The sequence below is a fragment of the Lissotriton vulgaris genome, chromosome 12, assembly GCF_964263255.1.
Source record: "Lissotriton vulgaris chromosome 12, aLisVul1.2, whole genome shotgun sequence".
Classification (NCBI taxonomy): domain Eukaryota; kingdom Metazoa; phylum Chordata; class Amphibia; order Caudata; family Salamandridae; genus Lissotriton; species Lissotriton vulgaris.
The window spans coordinates 628,669,869-628,686,729 of NC_141700.1; the positions used below are offsets into that span (position 1 = coordinate 628,669,869).

At 46.5% G+C, this 16,861-nt stretch overlaps 1 protein-coding gene across 1 annotated transcript in view; it reads right to left on the reverse strand.

Moving 5' to 3' along the window:
* LOC147677886 (mitochondrial inner membrane m-AAA protease component AFG3L1-like) overlaps window positions 1-16,861 on the reverse strand; it is a 365,672-nt gene that overhangs the window by 42,530 nt on the left and 306,281 nt on the right. The gene's annotated exons all lie outside the window — the stretch shown is intronic.

Genomic DNA, 16,861 nt, shown 5'->3' on the forward strand with positions numbered 1-16,861 from the left:
TCTAGATCAGTATTTAAACCTTCAAGTAAGAGTGGGGAAAGGAGGTTGTAGAATCGATTATAGTTAAACATAGCTTTAGAAAATGGATAAAAGCTTACATCATGGTAAATGCAAAACTGACAGTGAGATCTCAGACTTGGGCTGGAACAGTCTATTGGCACAAAAAGAAGGTAATCTTTAAGGCTACATTTTCACTTAAACAACCCTGGGTTGTAACTCACTCCGCTGGAGGGATGATTGTATACTTGTATTTTCTGATTATTATACGGACACCTATGACCATGCACATTATGTTGTGTTAAACGATTTAAAATGCAACAAAAAAAAAAAACATCTTAAACAACTGCATAACAGTTACTACATGAGAACAGTAGACCAAGCTCATTGTCGCCCATCCTTTACTTCATCTCTTCTGGCTAATGTATTTCTTGGTATTGCACTAGCTTTCTAAGTATTGCCTGCTCTGAACACTTGTCTTCTAAATTAAGCTTTACTCATCCTATAAAACAGCAGGAAAAGCAGGCACCTTAAATCCACTGGCCGGCGCCATTGGGCTGCACTTGAGAAGTTTATACACGAACACCCTCCTCAAGCAGCCATGTACAGAACAGAACATGTCAAGGCAGTGATATAGTGCAGCTGGACTCCCCACATCTTTGACTGGGATGGGAAGCCAGTGGAAGCTACAATGGTGGGCCAATGGCTGCTCTGCAAGGATATTTGAGATTTGGTTAAAATCTGCTAGCCACAGAAACAAACTACGTCAGGATTCATAGACACACAGAAACCTGCAACCGAGCAAAGTCCTCCCTCAGACCTCTGGGTCATAGATCTGTTACATAGGATGGGGCATTAATTCTGGAGCAGCAGAGGCAAGAACATAAAACCTGGCGATAATAAGGCTTAGCATTTTTATTTAGGTATCCTAAATTATAGTAGCACCACCAACCCTCCTGGTCACACACTCATTCATATAACAAGACATAAGAGGTATGCTTTGTGCTACATAAGACCAATGAAACTACAATCTAAGCACAGATTGTAATGTCCTGGTATGCCCCAGTCACTGCAGCCTCAGAACGGGCTGTAGCAACTGAACAAATGTCGACAGAGAACAGAATGGGACTAAGCGGACCCTTCGGGTCATGAACTAAGACTTAGAACAAGTGTGGCCAATCCACTCAGTACAGCATAAACACCGCTTCTGTGGCTCAAAGAGATTCTGTAAAATTCTTGCATCATTGCACAAACATGCACTAAAGGAAAAACAGACAAAAACAAGTGGCATACAGGGAAAATAATCTCTCATACGAGTCCCCAGCATGTGCGTCCATCTCCAAAACAAAAGCATTTTAGTATTCTTCATGATGTTAGTAAAGGCGGAAAGAACTTGGTATCATAGAGCACCACAGATGCTGGTGCAGAGTCAGTCCAGCCACGCTGTGGTAGTGGAGTCCCAAGCCTTGTTGCTTGTGCTGACACTTCTGTCTACAGCTCACACAACAGCTGCAATGGCCATGAAGGTGTCTCCAGAGACAGACCCCTTTGTCTTGTGGTACTCGCAGACTCATACAGTAAAGAGGAAAAACGACATACATTATAACCGGCAGCTTCAACTACCAATGGTTGGTCCATGTGTTGATTAACCCTTAATGACACAACTACTAATGGTCAGCAGCAGACTATTGCCCTCTTATATCATGTGGTAGTGTTATACACTCAGAGTCAGCTACAGTAGTCTGTATCCAGGATGTAAGAGAAAAAATTAGAATGAGGGAGCATATTACACACATAATATAAGATCCTTTTCCAACTGCAACACAACAGGTGTAGTCTACCTAATCACCTGCACATGCAACCTGCACTATGTGGGAATGACCACTAGGAAGGTCAGTACATGCATAGTAGAGAACAGCAGCAGTATTAGGTGCAAAAGATCCAACACAAAAATGACTACGGATTTCTTGGAAAAACAACATACCCCGAACGACATGAGGTGGGTGGTGCTCGAAACCATTCAGAATCGCACACACATTGACAAGAAACTGCTTCAAAAAGAGCAACGTTGGGTTTTCAAATTGCGCTCTGATACCCATGGCTTAAATGATGACAAACCGTGGGGACAATTCTCATAAAAACAACCATGATACACTGTCTTGCTGTTCCTCACAAATTACCCTGGACACTCATCTTTAGTCAAAACCTTCAGTTTTATCAGGATGGGCCACATGTTTACCAACTGGATATCCAGCAATAATACGTCAGGCCCTGTGAGTGTGTGTCTTTTAATGTCTTAGTTTTGAAATGATTCCACGATGCGAACTAAAGCCATGAATATGGTTGTGCTATCTAATTTCAGGGGAGAGTGCATTTCCAATGAGAGGGGCCATATATAGAATGTATTTCCTCTTTTTGTATAATATAGAGGCAGACCTGGATTTACTACACCATGTATATATTAATCTAAAGTTTTTCGGATTTTTCATTTAATTTTCTAAATAAACTTTTTAGGAGGGTTTCATTAACGACAACTCCCATAAATTAATTTTATGAAAAACCGAGCAGTATTTGCACACTTATTGCCCAGAACAGTGTGTGACATACTCCCAATATGTCCGCAGTCATTGCCATAGGTTGACGGCCATTTTTGATCCCCCCCAAGCAGACTATGCCTTCCGCAATGACAATGCGGAAATGATAGCTTATAAGCAGGAACCGGACCCGCACTCCCCACTATGTGGTCCTGAGGTTGCAGTGTAGGTGACTGAGCCAGCGTTATCTTATGAGCAAGTAAGTGCCCGTTTTCACTCCCACAGGTGCCTAGAGACGGCGGACTCCAGGCAGAACCGGCAAAAATCTGATTTGAGTTTCTACCTAAATAGCCACTAACATGGCAATATTTCCCCCCGCATTTTCTCCCTCACAACTAAATTCAAGAGATACCAACAACTCTCCAGGACCATGGGGCAAAGCTAGGTCCCCATTAATGTATGTAATTGTCTGTTTTTTGCATTGTGTGTGTGTGTTGTGTCACAGAGTGCCAGTTTCACGGTTCCTAACCAAAGACACTTTATCCTAAAACACGCCAATCGGCCTCCTTTATTATGGACTAAGGCACAGGGAATGTTTTTAAAAACCTCACATTCTGTGTCTTTCGTGTGCAGAGATTAAGATTACAGAAATTACAATGTAAATGCGAAGGGGCCCTTGAAACCCCTTAACCAAATTGTGTGTGTTTTCTACCCTACAGATACTACGTGACTATCAATATACGTATGTACTAACGCATGCTTTACTGTTGCAGCATTTAATTATTAAGATTTTACCTCACTTGAGCACAAACAAGAGTGGCGAACACAGGGCTGGTTCCTGTGTAGTCCTGACGAAGAGCTTGGGGAACGCTCAAAACATGTTGACTCGAATTACTAGGTACACTTAACTCATTGTAATTAGGACCCCTAGTGTTCTACCCCATTTTTAATCATACCTTCTAGGAGCAAGAATAAATCATTGTTACCCACTAGATAGGTAGTTTTAACTCACTTCTAAACCCACTCCACTTCACTACACTGACTGCAAAACACACAGTCCATCACTTCAGCGTTCCTACGTAATTCCGCAAGTTGTAGCACGCCTCAGTCCGTAGAGGACTGGGACGGCCCAAATGATGAAGCATATCACCGTGGGGAAACCCTGGTGAGTGAGGGAACTCAAGAAAGAAAACTTTTTCTTTCAGACACTTAACTATTCCAACTCCAGCGAGTGTTGTGAATACCAGTCATCCAAGGGCCTGGTTCTTGATCCCTAGATTCAGGGATTTGCAGGTCTACTCATAATATAAAGCCAGCAAAGGCAAAAAAAAAGCTCAACCATTAAACTTCAGCGACAGAAAAAAAGAACACTGAAGGATTATTAGCGACAGAAAAAAATAACACTGAGGGATTATTATAAAACTACAGATGCTAAAGCAAGCAGAAAATAAATAAAATGCCCAACTTTCTAAGCACAAAGCCTTTCCAGAAATTATTGGGGCATGTTTATAGCAAGAAGACAATACTGACTTCTTTATTAAAGTTTAAATAGCTTTCCACTTCTAATTCAGAACCCTCCACTCTACAAATGTTACTTTATTTTGAAATCAAAATAAAGCAAGAGGTCTCACAAGTTTTGGTCTTGGGTTCTGTCAAAGTAGAAGGAAGAACCTAGGCTACGAACATTGGGACTTGGCATGTCACCTGACTGGAGCTTCTGTCATCATCTCATATTACAAATCTGGCTAAATAAACAAAAATTGAGGCGGCAGTGAGATTTGAAACGATAAACTCCAGGGTCACGATATATGAATTGAGGTATCTGTTGTGAGTCACTGTAACTAACTACAAAAATCAAGTAGTGCAAATTTTGTTTATGAACTTAATGCAAGCCCCATATATCTATTTAATTGTTTTGATTGTATGGATATAGAGTTTTTATCACACTGTTGTGAGTCGGATTATGCTTCATTCATTTGGTTTGGCGCCCATCTCTCATTTTATTATGGTTTACTTGGATATTCTGGATTCTTTATCCATGCTATGTTCTTTCATTGATTCTTTTCTTTGTTTGGTTACTAAATATACTTACATGTTTGATTAAAAATAACACGTGATTCTGTGTTTTTTTAATAATGACCTAATTTGGGGTCTGTGATATTTTGACTGCGAGTCGTTTTTTCCCAGTTGTGTGGAGTTTTGAGGCTTTGCAAAGTATGCTATACATATAGGGCCTTAATCAATTCATATGGTGTCAAATGCACTTTGAATGAGGGTAGGGCCTCCTCCTCCTCGGGGTAGCAGGTATACAGGGTGTAGAATGCTTAGCAACCCTACTACTATTAGTTTTTTTCATTTAATCTGAGAGCTCTGAGACTAATGAAGATAATGAAGCATTAAGGGAAACAACCCTAGATTAGCAAACAGAGTGAAATAATCCAAGGTGCTCAGCACTCTACAACTGTTATAATTATTTTTAGATTCCTCAGAAATCATTGGTGAAATCCCTTTGTCTTTAACATTTGTCGGTGTGTTCTGATGTCCAGATGAAGGCCCAAATCACTTTTGATCCACCAAAACATTGGTTGATACAACAATAGAACCACAACACCAAAATAGCACTCATTGCAGCCACCGACATCAGGACATTCCTTGACCACGGAGAATCAGCAGACTTCATCCTACTCAACCTGTCAACGGCTTTCGACACAGTCTACCTCAACACTCTGATCAGAAAACTCCTCAACATAGGCATCCAAGATCCCAGACCCTCCTGGATCTGCTTCTTCCTCATTGGAAAAACCCAAAGAGTTAGAATGCCACCATTCACACCCTGAGGGATTGTTCCTCAGCCCCACTCTGGTTCAATGTCATCTTGTATGCCGATGACACCGAACTCATCCTCTTTCTGACAGACAAGACAACCACCTCCAGAACCAACTTCATCATCTGCATGCCCATGGTCGCAAAATGGAGGAGAACAAACTGCTTGAAGCTCAATTCCGAGATTTTCCAGATTCCAAGAAGGAAGTTCTGATTTTTGGAAACAAAAACTACCCATTGGACTCCCCATCATGGCTGTTGGAGCTAGGACCAACACCCACCAACGATGCAAGAAACCTGGGATCATCCTAGATGACAAAGTTACCATGACAGCATAAGTGAACACAATTCCTAATTTCGCATCCTACGTATGCAGCAAAAGAGCTTTAAGTGGCTGCCCCAGAACACCAGACGGACCGCCACTGAACCTGGCTAAACTACATCAAAACACTATATTCTGGAATCTACAAATAACTCGTACAAAGACTCCAGACCATCCAGAACACTGCCGCAAGTCTCACACTGGACCTCCAGCGCCACACACACATCACTTCAAGGAGCTCCACTGGCTCCCCATTCACAAACACAGCCAAATTCAAACTCCTCACTCATAAAAAGCCATACACAACATTGAACCAGCATACCTTCACAGACTCCTACTCTTTAACCAGCCAACCAGGCACCTTTGTTCTATCTCACTATCACCCCCCCCCCCTTCATAAAACCAGAGCAGGAAGTCGCTCATTCTCATACATCACACCCAAAACATGGTACAACCTCCCTCAGCATATCAGGGCCTCCTCCTGACTTCTTCAAGAAGCTGAAGACCTAGCTCTTCCAATAACTCAGCTGGGACCATACGCTCACTCACCTGTTCAAGACCCTGGACACCCTCAAGGGGGACTACTGTACTCTACAAATCTACATGCCAGAACATAACGTCTTGTTAACTGGTGCCACTGGTCATGACAACATGCATTTAAATCCAGTAGGGATGGTCAATTCGTTATATAGACTCAATCTTTGACCAGGGACCATTTTTAAAGTTTTTGTGAGAGTTCCAAGGGATTTTATAATTGTTTTCGATTGAAATGTAAGTGTTTTAGCATTTCTGTATAGTTATTTATACAGCACTCTTTGAAAAAAGATTGTTTTTCATATTTAAAAATAAAATAACTAGTTTTGGTGCATTTTTTCTGTCATTTTAAGTTGCAATTACAAATTTTGGTGTTTGAGTAATGTAAAGCTCCCTGAAACAGACGTCAGCTCAGTTTCTTTTCATCCTTGTGTAGTATGTCTATTAGTAAGCAGAGTTTCTTTGTCATTTTCTGGTTGATCGTTCCTTCTCGACTACTTCTAATTCGAGCACCCTTTGCTTGCTATGTTTTAATTGAAAAGGCCTTACAACCATTACAGGCACTTGGATTGGATTCAGAGAACAAATGAAGTGATTCAAATCTGAGCAAAAATCATGAAGGAACATAAGAATGAAGTCTTACATGCTACATTTAGATTTGAGCCCATAATGAATTGAAATGAAAAATTCCACTTATATAGCGCATAACTACCCGGAGTCCTCGCAGCGCTTATAATTGATTACTGTGTAAGGCTGCGGGCAGAGTTAGTGCGCTTTTGAGAAAAGGTAAGTTTTTAAGTCTCTCCTAAATGAAATCAGGTTGTCGTTCTGTCTAAGGGGTGGAGGCAGTGAATTCCATGCCTTCGCCGCTAAACAGGTGAATGAACGGCCACCCCAACGGGCTTTCTTGATTTTTGCCGTAGTTGCCAGGTGCAAAGAGGCCGAGCGAAGAGTTCTATGTGGCACATAGGGCGATACTAAGGGGTGCAGCACTGCCGGGCCAGTTTGATGAAAAGATTTGTGCAGAATACACATGGCCTTAAACAGTGTTCTGGCAGCCACTGGGAGCCAATGAAGCTCTTTTAGGGCAGTTCTCGCTGACTGCCAACGAGGGATGTTAAACAGTAAGCGCGCGGCACAGTTTTGAGTGACTTGGAGTTTTTTTGTCACTGTTGCCGGAGCCCCTGGATATAAAACATTTCCATAGTCCAGGCGAGAGAGTATCAGGGCCTGAACCATGACCCTTCTCGCCTGGAATGGAAGTAGGGGGTGTGAGAAGGTGGCCTGATATGCAGTGCTCACTATTCTAGTGAACACTATGTATCAGTCCAGCAACCCTTATTGATGATTGGTTGTAAGTCAACCTTATAGACCAGCTATCCTAGTAGCGTGGATACGAGCAGTCTAAGGCTAAAGACTCGAGAGGGCGCGTTAAGCCAGCTGTTTACCACACATATACCCCTTGAATACCAAGTGAAAGGACACCACACAAGTGTTATGAAAATAAACAGTTATTTATTTAAAGATCACAACAGCCCTGTACTCTTTATGAGGACAGGGTACTAAGCACAAACCAAAACTCTTACAAAAATACTTAAGTTAGCACAGTATATACAAATGCCCGAGGGGCACGGAAAACCATATACTCTGAAAGTGGAATGCGAAATTCCTAGCAGGTAAGTACAGTACTAATAGCTTTTGGAATCGCTAGGACTTGACTAGGGAATCGTTAGATTATGTCTAGGAGGCCTAGGGGACTCGGGTGCAGTGTGTGCACTCTCACGCGAGATGCGGGACAAAAGTCTATGGTAGCTAGGAATTAGAAAGTTAGTGTTTCTCGGGCGAACCCGACCTGGTAGGGAGAAAACGAAAGTAGATTCTGACCCTTGGATAGTGAGGCTATGCTGGGGCACCGAAATGCCGAAGTTACCTAGCCCAGGGGCTGCAGCTGCATAGGTCTGAAAAGACGTCGGGAATCCTCGTAGACGGACCAGGAGCCGGAAGAAAAGATGCTGGCCGGTGACCAGTGAAGAAAGTTCAGTCGGATCCAAGCCTGGATCTTGAAGATAGATGACACCTGAAAGCAGAGGGGACCAAGTTCGAGACTACTAGCCAGTAGTCAGTGGGCACCAGGAGGGCACCGGATGGTAGCCACCTCGACTAGGTGAGTGGGTGACGCTTGACTCGAAGATCTCACGGACCAGGAGGCGTTGTCGGCGACCAGGATGGAGGATCGAGCTGTCCCACGAAGATAGAAGCTGTCGGCGTCGCTGGACCCAGGATTGGGCAACAAAGCCTTGGCAAATTCAAGCCCACGCGGTGGACCTAAAATGGCGTCTGGAGTGGACCAGGAGGGTCCGGGGTGCCTCTCTTGAAGAAGGAAGCAAAGGCCAGCCTGGAGCAACCAGACCAGCAGTCGTGAAGTCGTTGGGCGTCGTTCAGAGGGCCACAAGCCAGCCGGCTAGTAGCCAAACAACGCGGTGCACAGCAAACAGCAGAAGGGCCCCACGCAGATCGTGGAGATGCAGGGGGGCTGATCTTGGGTGCTGGAGCTGCGCAGGGTCGGGGCTTCTCGGACCCCAAAGCACTCACCAGTGGAGGACACGGTGGGCTTGCAGTAAAGATGTCGTGCAGTCTTGGCGATCGTCGGTCCCTTGAGGTCTCGTCGCACTCACGGTTCTCAGCTGGGCTGTAGAGGTGAGTAGAGGTCAGAGGGGCCAGGGAAGCCGGGTCTCGTCGAGCTGGGTCGTCGGATTCGTGATGAAGGACTTGCAGCAGACCGCAGTGTTCTTTAGGATGGTGCCTGCGGATGCAGGGTGACTACTCCTTAGCCACAAGGGAGAATCTTGAAGAAGAAATCGTGAAGTCCTTTCGAAGAAAGTGGTATCTTGATTCCAAAGATGATCTAATTTTAACAGGGGGCCCGCTCCCATCTTTATACTAAAAAAGGGGGCTGACCCGGTGACTAGGTCCTGCCTATGGGTGGGACTAGGTGGGGGGTGGTTACACCCCTCAGCCATGCCGGACTTCCCCAGGCCAGGGGCTGGTGTGCCCCTGGAACTGGTTCAGACCGGCCTATGCGTAGTGAGCACCGGGGTGCCACTCAGCAGTCACCTTCCTGTAAAGCCCTGCCTACCCAGGATACACAAAACCATGTCTGGGACGGTGCTAGCACCGCCCCTGACAGGAAACCCTTTGTCCAGGCTCCCCTCGCTGGAAGGACTCCCAGCTGCAGGGGGTCAGACTCGTGTCTGTGGTGGCAGCATCCATTTTGTGGAGCTGAGGCTTCAGTTAACTTTAACCGGGGTTCACAGTTACATACATGTCGTGTCCCTCTAGAAGGGTGGAATGCTAACCCCGTCGCCAGAATTGGCGAGGGGTTAGTATTCCAATTCGTATGACACCTTACTCGACATGTTTTGATAAAGCAATACCAAAGATAGCATTTAACCGCGAGGATTATAATGCACTTAAGAGTATATGGTATGCGATATCATGGAACAGCTATTAGGACTTGATTCCGCAAGCTGCAGACAGGCTCAGCTCATGCCAGAGCACCATCTCACACGATTCCAAGCACTCTGCCTTCAGGATTGTCAAGGCCTGCCATAGGAGTGACTGATAGGAATCTGTGTGTCCATTTTAGGGTTAGGTATAGGTATACTACACCTACAGCAAAGGGTGATTACACGACTTTGCCCCAGCTGTCATGCAGCCAGTTGTGTCAAATTTAGGAGGCCAGCCAGGGGTGGCACAATACGTGCTGCAGCCCCTGGCAGCCCTGGGTACACCTATGCCCTGAGTTACAGGGTCTGATAAGGTGGCCCAGTACCAATTGGTAGATGCACCTAGGGTACATGAGGTAATTTAGAAAGAGAACAGCCAGGCTGTGGGTCTGATTGGCAGGCCCACAGCCAGAGAAAGTCGTAAACCAGTGAAACAAAAGCAAAAAAATCTGGGTGATCATAGGATTGCAGACCCTACTCTCCTACATGACCCCCCCCCAAACTTTGGGACAATAAGCTAACCTTGACCAGGTGAGTCTTCTTGTTCTAAGTGGAAATATCTGGAGAGCCCATCGGCATTGCCATGATCAGTACCAGGTCTATGTTCCACTGTAAAGTCCATCCCCTGTAGGGAAATGGACCACCTAAGCAGTTTGGGGTTTTCACCCTTCATCTGATTTAGCCACAAGAGGGGCTTATGGTCGGTCTGAATCTTGAAGTGAGTGCCAAACAAGTATGGCCTCAGCTTCTTCAGGGCCCAAACCACAGCAAAGGCCTCCCTCTCAATAGCTGACCAATTCTTCTCTCTGGGGGTCAGCCTTCTGCTTATAAAAGCAATGGGCTGATCCTGACCATCAAAATTCAGTTGAGAAAGAACAGCTCCCACACCCAACTCAGAAGCATCTGTTTGGACAATGAATGGTTTGGAGTAGTCTGGACTCTTAAGGATAGGTGCTGTGCACATGGCCTGCTTTAGGTCATCGAATGCTTTTTGACAGCCTGCTGTCCACTGAACCTTTTTTGGCATTTTTTTACTTGTCAGTTCATTTAATGGTGTCACAATGGAACCATAGTTCCTGACAAATTTTCTGTAGTATCCAGTCAGGCCCAAGAAAGCTCGAACCTGAGTCTGGGTGGTTGGAGGAGCCCAGTCCCTGATTGACTGTATTTTGCTCTCCAGTGGCTGAACCTGGCCTCCACCTACAAGGTGGCCCAGGTATACAACCTGTGTCTGCCCTATCTGGCACTTGGTGGCCTTGATAGTGAGGCCTGCTGCTTGCAGAGCCTCTAACACTTTCCTCAGGTGGACCAGGTGATCCTCCCAGGTGGAGCTAAAGACAGCAATATCATCTAGATATGCTGCACAGAAGTCATCCAGCCCAGTAAGGACTTGATTCACCAACCTTTGGAAGGTGGCAGGTGCATTTTTCAGACCAAAGGGCATTACCACAAATTGATAATGCCCACCAGGGGTTGAAAATGCTGTTTTGGGCTTGGCATCCTCAGCTAACCTGATTTGCCAATACCCAGCTGTTAAGTCAAATGTACTTAAGTAGTTGGCAGAAGCCAATCTATCTATAAGTTCATCTGCCCTTGGTATTGGATGGGCATCAGTCTTAGTGACTGCATTGAGACCCCTGTAGTCTACGCAAAACCTCATCTCTCTCTTACCATCTTGGGTGTGAGGCTTTGGCACTAGAACTACTGGACTAGCCCAAGGGCTATCTGAGGGTTCAATGACTCCCAATTCCAACATTTTCTGCACTTCAGTTTTTATGCAGTCTCTAACATGATCAGGCTGCCTGTAGATTTTACTCTTGACTGGCAGGCTGTCACCAGTGTCAACCTCATGGGTGCACCAATTGGTCTGACTGGGTGTCAGAGAGAACATACGTCTGAAAGACTGAAGAACCTGTTTACAGTCTTTCTGCTGATGTTCAGAGAGGCTGCCACAAAAGACAACACCATCTACTGACCCATCATCAGGATTCTGAGTGAGCAGGTCTGGGAGAGGGTCACTCTCTTCCTCCTGTCCCTCATCTATGGCCATGAGCAAGCTCATGTCCTTCCTGTCGACATATGCTTTGAGCCTGTTGACATGGAGTACCCTATGGGGACTCCTGGGAGTTCCAAGGTCCACCAGGTAGGTGACCTCTCCCTTTTGCTCAAGGATTGTGTGGGGCCCAGACCATTTGTCTTTGAGTGCTGCTGGGGCCACTGGCTCCAGCACCCACACCTTCTGTCCAGGCTGATAAACAGTCAGGACAGCCTTTTGGTCATGCCAAGCTTTTTGGAGTTCTTGACTGGCCTTAAGGTTTTCTGATGCCTTCTCCATATACTCAGCCATCCTGGAGCGGAGACCAAGTACATAGTCCATTATGTTGGTTGCAGGCTTTTTGAGAGGTCTCTCCCATCCTTCCTTCACCAAACACAAGGGGCCTCTCACAGGATGCCCATACAAAAGTTCAAAAGGGCTGTAGCCAACCCCCTTTTGTGGGACCTCTCTGTAAGCAAACAGAAGGCAGGGCATCAGGACATCCCATCTACGCCTGAGTGTTTCAGGTAGTCCATGAATCATCCCTTTTAGGGTCCTGTTGAACCTTTCAACAAGCCCATTGCATTGTGGGTGATAGGGTGTAGTGAATTTGTAATTGACACCACACTCCTTCCACATAGCAGTTAAATAGCTTGACATGAAGTTTGCACCTCTGTCAGAGACAACCTCCTTAGGGAAGCCCACTCTGGAGAACACTCCAACTAGGGCCCTTGCCACCACAGGGGCTGTGGTGGTCCTAAGTGGAATAGCTTCAGGATACCTGGTGGCATGATCCACTACCACCAGTATAAACTTGTGCCCTGATGCTGTCTGGGGTTCCATTGGACCAACAATGTCAATCCCCACTCTTTCAAAGGGCACCCCCACCACAGGCATTGGTATAAGGGGGGCCTTTGTTGTGCCACCTGACTTACCACTGGCTTGGCAAGTGACACAGGAGCGACAAAACTCCTTGGTATCCTCATTCATGTGAGGCCAGTGAAAGTGTGAGACAAGCCTGTCCCAAGTCTTTGTCTGGCCTAAGTGTCCTGCTAAGGGAATCTCATGGGCCAAGGTAAGTAGGAAACCTCTCTGAGACAAGGGTACAACCAGCCTCCTGGTCATGCCAGGCTTGGGGTCTCTTGACTCAGTGTACAGGAGTCCATCTTCCCAGTATACCTTGTGGGTACCTGTGGCGTTCCCAGCAGCCTCAGCAGCAGCCTGCTGTCTGAGGGGTTCAAGAGAAGGGCAGCCTAACTGGTCCTTCCCCAGGTCTTCCCTTGAGGGTCCCCCTGAACCCAAGAATTCAACTTGATCAAGTTCAAACTCTCTAGGCTCAGTTTCCCTCAATTCCTGCAGGTCAGCCTCCTCTGAGACTTGATCCACAACCTGGGGCAAGGGGGAAGGCACAGCCTTAACCCTACTGCTCTTTTTCTTGGAAGGTGTCTGGTCCATTGTTCCAGGATCCAGCACCTGTTCAGTGGGGCATCTTCTGGCCTGTGACCTAGTCACAGCAAACACATGTGCTGGCAAACCTAACATTTCCAGATGAGTCCTCTGCTCCACTTCTGACCATTGTGATGACTCCAAATCATTGCCCAACAAACAATCCACTGGGAGGTCTGAACTAACTACAACCTTCTTGTGGCCAGTTACCCCTCCCCAGGAGAAAGCTACAATTGCCATACTATGATTGGTAGTGACATTGCTTGCATTGGTCACCAGGAATTCTGTACCTGGCATGATCTGTCCAGGGTCCACAAAGCTAGGTGTCACCATTGTGACACTGGCACAAGTGTCCCTATAGGCCTGAGCCATTTTTCCATTAATAAAAGGTGTCTGTCTGTATTTGCCCAAAGTATTGGGACTTATGTCAGGGGACATATCCATATCCCCTGTACTGACAAGGACAGCCTGAGTGAGGGTGCCAACTAAGTTGTCACTCCCCTCAGAACCCAGGGTTAACCCTACTAAACCCTTGGGAGGTGCACTACCACTGCTGGCTGTACTAGGGGGCACAGGTGCCTTAGGGGCTGCAGTGGCAGGAGTCTGCCCTCCTCCTTTCTTGGTGCACTCACTAAACCAGTGAGTTTTACTTTTGCAGTATTGGCACCACCTTTTAGATTGGCCTTCTTTCTTCTTTTGGGGAGCCTGACCCCCACCCTCTTTGGGTTGTTGGGGACCTGTCGAAGACTTCTGGTCATTTTGTTCCCCTTTCGAATCCTTACCCTTCTGGTCTGCTTTCTTCTGACCACCTTGATTCTGGCCCTGGTTCTGTTTAACTCTTGTTCTAACCCATCTGTCTGCCTTCTTTCCCAATTCTTGGGGAGAGGTCAGATCTGAGTCAACAAGATGCTGATGCAACAACTGGTTCTGACAATTGTTTAAAATTTGCTCTCTCATCATCAAATTGTACAATCCTTTATAATCAGTAACCTTACTGCCCAGCAACCAGCCCTCAAAAGCCTTAGTGGCACAATCTACAAAGTCAGCCCAATCTTGAGACTGAGTTTTCTGGGTATCCCTGAACAGCACCCTGTACTGCTCAGTGGTTAGGCCAAACCCATCAACCAGTGCATTTTTCAAGACTTGGTAATCATTAGCATCCTCCACCCTTGTGGTGAGGAGCTTGTCTCTTCCTTTACCCTCAAAGGAGAGCCACAAGATAGCTGCCCACTGACTTGGGGGAACACCTTGCACAGTGCAGGCCCTCTCCAAAGCAGTAATCCATTTGTGGATGTCATCCCCTTGTTTAAAGGGGGGCACTATCTTACCAAGGTGTTTTGTATCAAAACTCCTTTCCCTATTGCTAGGTACAATGCTGCCACCAGTGGGGACTGTCCCACTCAATTGTTGCTCTCTAGCAAAGGCAAGCCTCTCTTTGGCCAGGGCAAGTTCTTCCCTTTCAATCCTCAGATTGGCTGCCTTTTCCTTAGCTTCATACATTCTCCTCTGGGGAGATGTCATTCCCCTTTGAGAGGAACGTTGAGAGCCATTGGTATGAAGGGATCTGATAGAGCCTCTTGATAGAGATCTATCTCGTCCATTCCCAATGTTAAGCTGACCTGAGAGTGGCCCCAAGGGTCCCCTAGTGCCCATCTCATGTCTGCTTAAGTTGGACCTGGTTAGTCTGCTGACTTCTACCTGTTCCTTTTCTGCCTCATCCCCTGATACCAAATCATCATCCTCATCATCAGCATCATCTGCTTCCTGAAGAGGATGGTCCTGGGCATCAAAGGGACCCTGTAAGGAGGGCATGTTGCCATCTGAATTAGAAGGGTCTGGGTTACCAGCCCTCCTTGCATCATGAGTCTCTAAGAGACCAATCAGAAAGGCAGTTGTGGGGTTAGACCCCTGCTTAATCTTCCTAGAGGTACACACTTGTCGTAACTCATGGAAGCTAAGCGCAGTATATCTTGAAGGGATGACCTGTGGAGGGTCAACTGACACAAGGGGAACCTCAGTGTTTCCTCCTTTGTCCGACATACTGTTTCTAGTGTGGTGTAAGTGATGCACCTACCTACACTATGTGTTTACCTACTGATCCCTTGCTAAGAGTTGCAGCCAAGGTGTGCTAAGCCTTGAGGAGCTACAACAGCTGGTTCAGTAGAACTCAGAGTATTCTAAGCTTTAGTTATGTGTACCTAACAGTACTTATGTGATCTTTCAACAAGATATTCTTAGGATACGTGTGGTAAAACAACAGCAAGCTCAAATCCCAACCGCTGCTCACCAATGTGAGAAGGTGGCCTGATATGCAGTGCTCACTATTCTAGTGAACACTATGTATCAGTCCAGCAACCCTTATTGATGATTGGTTGTAAGTCAACCTTATAGACCAGCTATCCTAGTAGCGTGGATACGAGCAGTCTAAGGCTAAAGACTCGAGAGGGCGCGTTAAGCCAGCTGTTTACCACACATATACCCCTTGAATACCAAGTGAAAGGACACCACACAAGTGTTATGAAAATAAACAGTTATTTATTTAAAGATCACAACAGCCCTGTACTCTTTATGAGGACAGGGTACTAAGCACAAACCAAAACTCTTACAAAAATACTTAAGTTAGCACAGTATATACAAATGCCCGAGGGGCACGGAAAACCATATACTCTGAAAGTGGAATGCGAAATTCCTAGCAGGTAAGTACAGTACTAATAGCTTTTGGAATCGCTAGGACTTGACTAGGGAATCGTTAGATTATGTCTAGGAGGCCTAGGGGACTCGGGTGCAGTGTGTGCACTCTCACGCGAGATGCGGGACAAAAGTCTATGGTAGCTAGGAATTAGAAAGTTAGTGTTTCTCGGGCGAACCCGACCTGGTAGGGAGAAAACGAAAGTAGATTCTGACCCTTGGATAGTGAGGCTATGCTGGGGCACCGAAATGCCGAAGTTACCTAGCCCAGGGGCTGCAGCTGCATAGGTCTGAAAAGACGTCGGGAATCCTCGTAGACGGACCAGGAGCCGGAAGAAAAGATGCTGGCCGGTGACCAGTGAAGAAAGTTCAGTCGGATCCAAGCCTGGATCTTGAAGATAGATGACACCTGAAAGCAGAGGGGACCAAGTTCGAGACTACTAGCCAGTAGTCAGTGGGCACCAGGAGGGCACCGGATGGTAGCCACCTCGACTAGGTGAGTGGGTGACGCTTGACTCGAAGATCTCACGGACCAGGAGGCGTTGTCGGCGACCAGGATGGAGGATCGAGCTGTCCCACGAAGATAGAAGCTGTCGGCGTCGCTGGACCCAGGATTGGGCAACAAAGCCTTGGCAAATTCAAGCCCACGCGGTGGACCTAAAATGGCGTCTGGAGTGGACCAGGAGGGTCCGGGGTGCCTCTCTTGAAGAAGGAAGCAAAGGCCAGCCTGGAGCAACCAGACCAGCAGTCGTGAAGTCGTTGGGCGTCGTTCAGAGGGCCACAAGCCAGCCGGCTAGTAGCCAAACAACGCGGTGCACAGCAAACAGCAGAAGGGCCCCACGCAGATCGTGGAGATGCAGGGGGGCTGATCTTGGGTGCTGGAGCTGCGCAGGGTCGGGGCTTCTCGGACCCCAAAGCACTCACCAGTGGAGGACACGGTGGGCTTGCAGTAAAGATGTCGTGCAGTCTTGGCGAT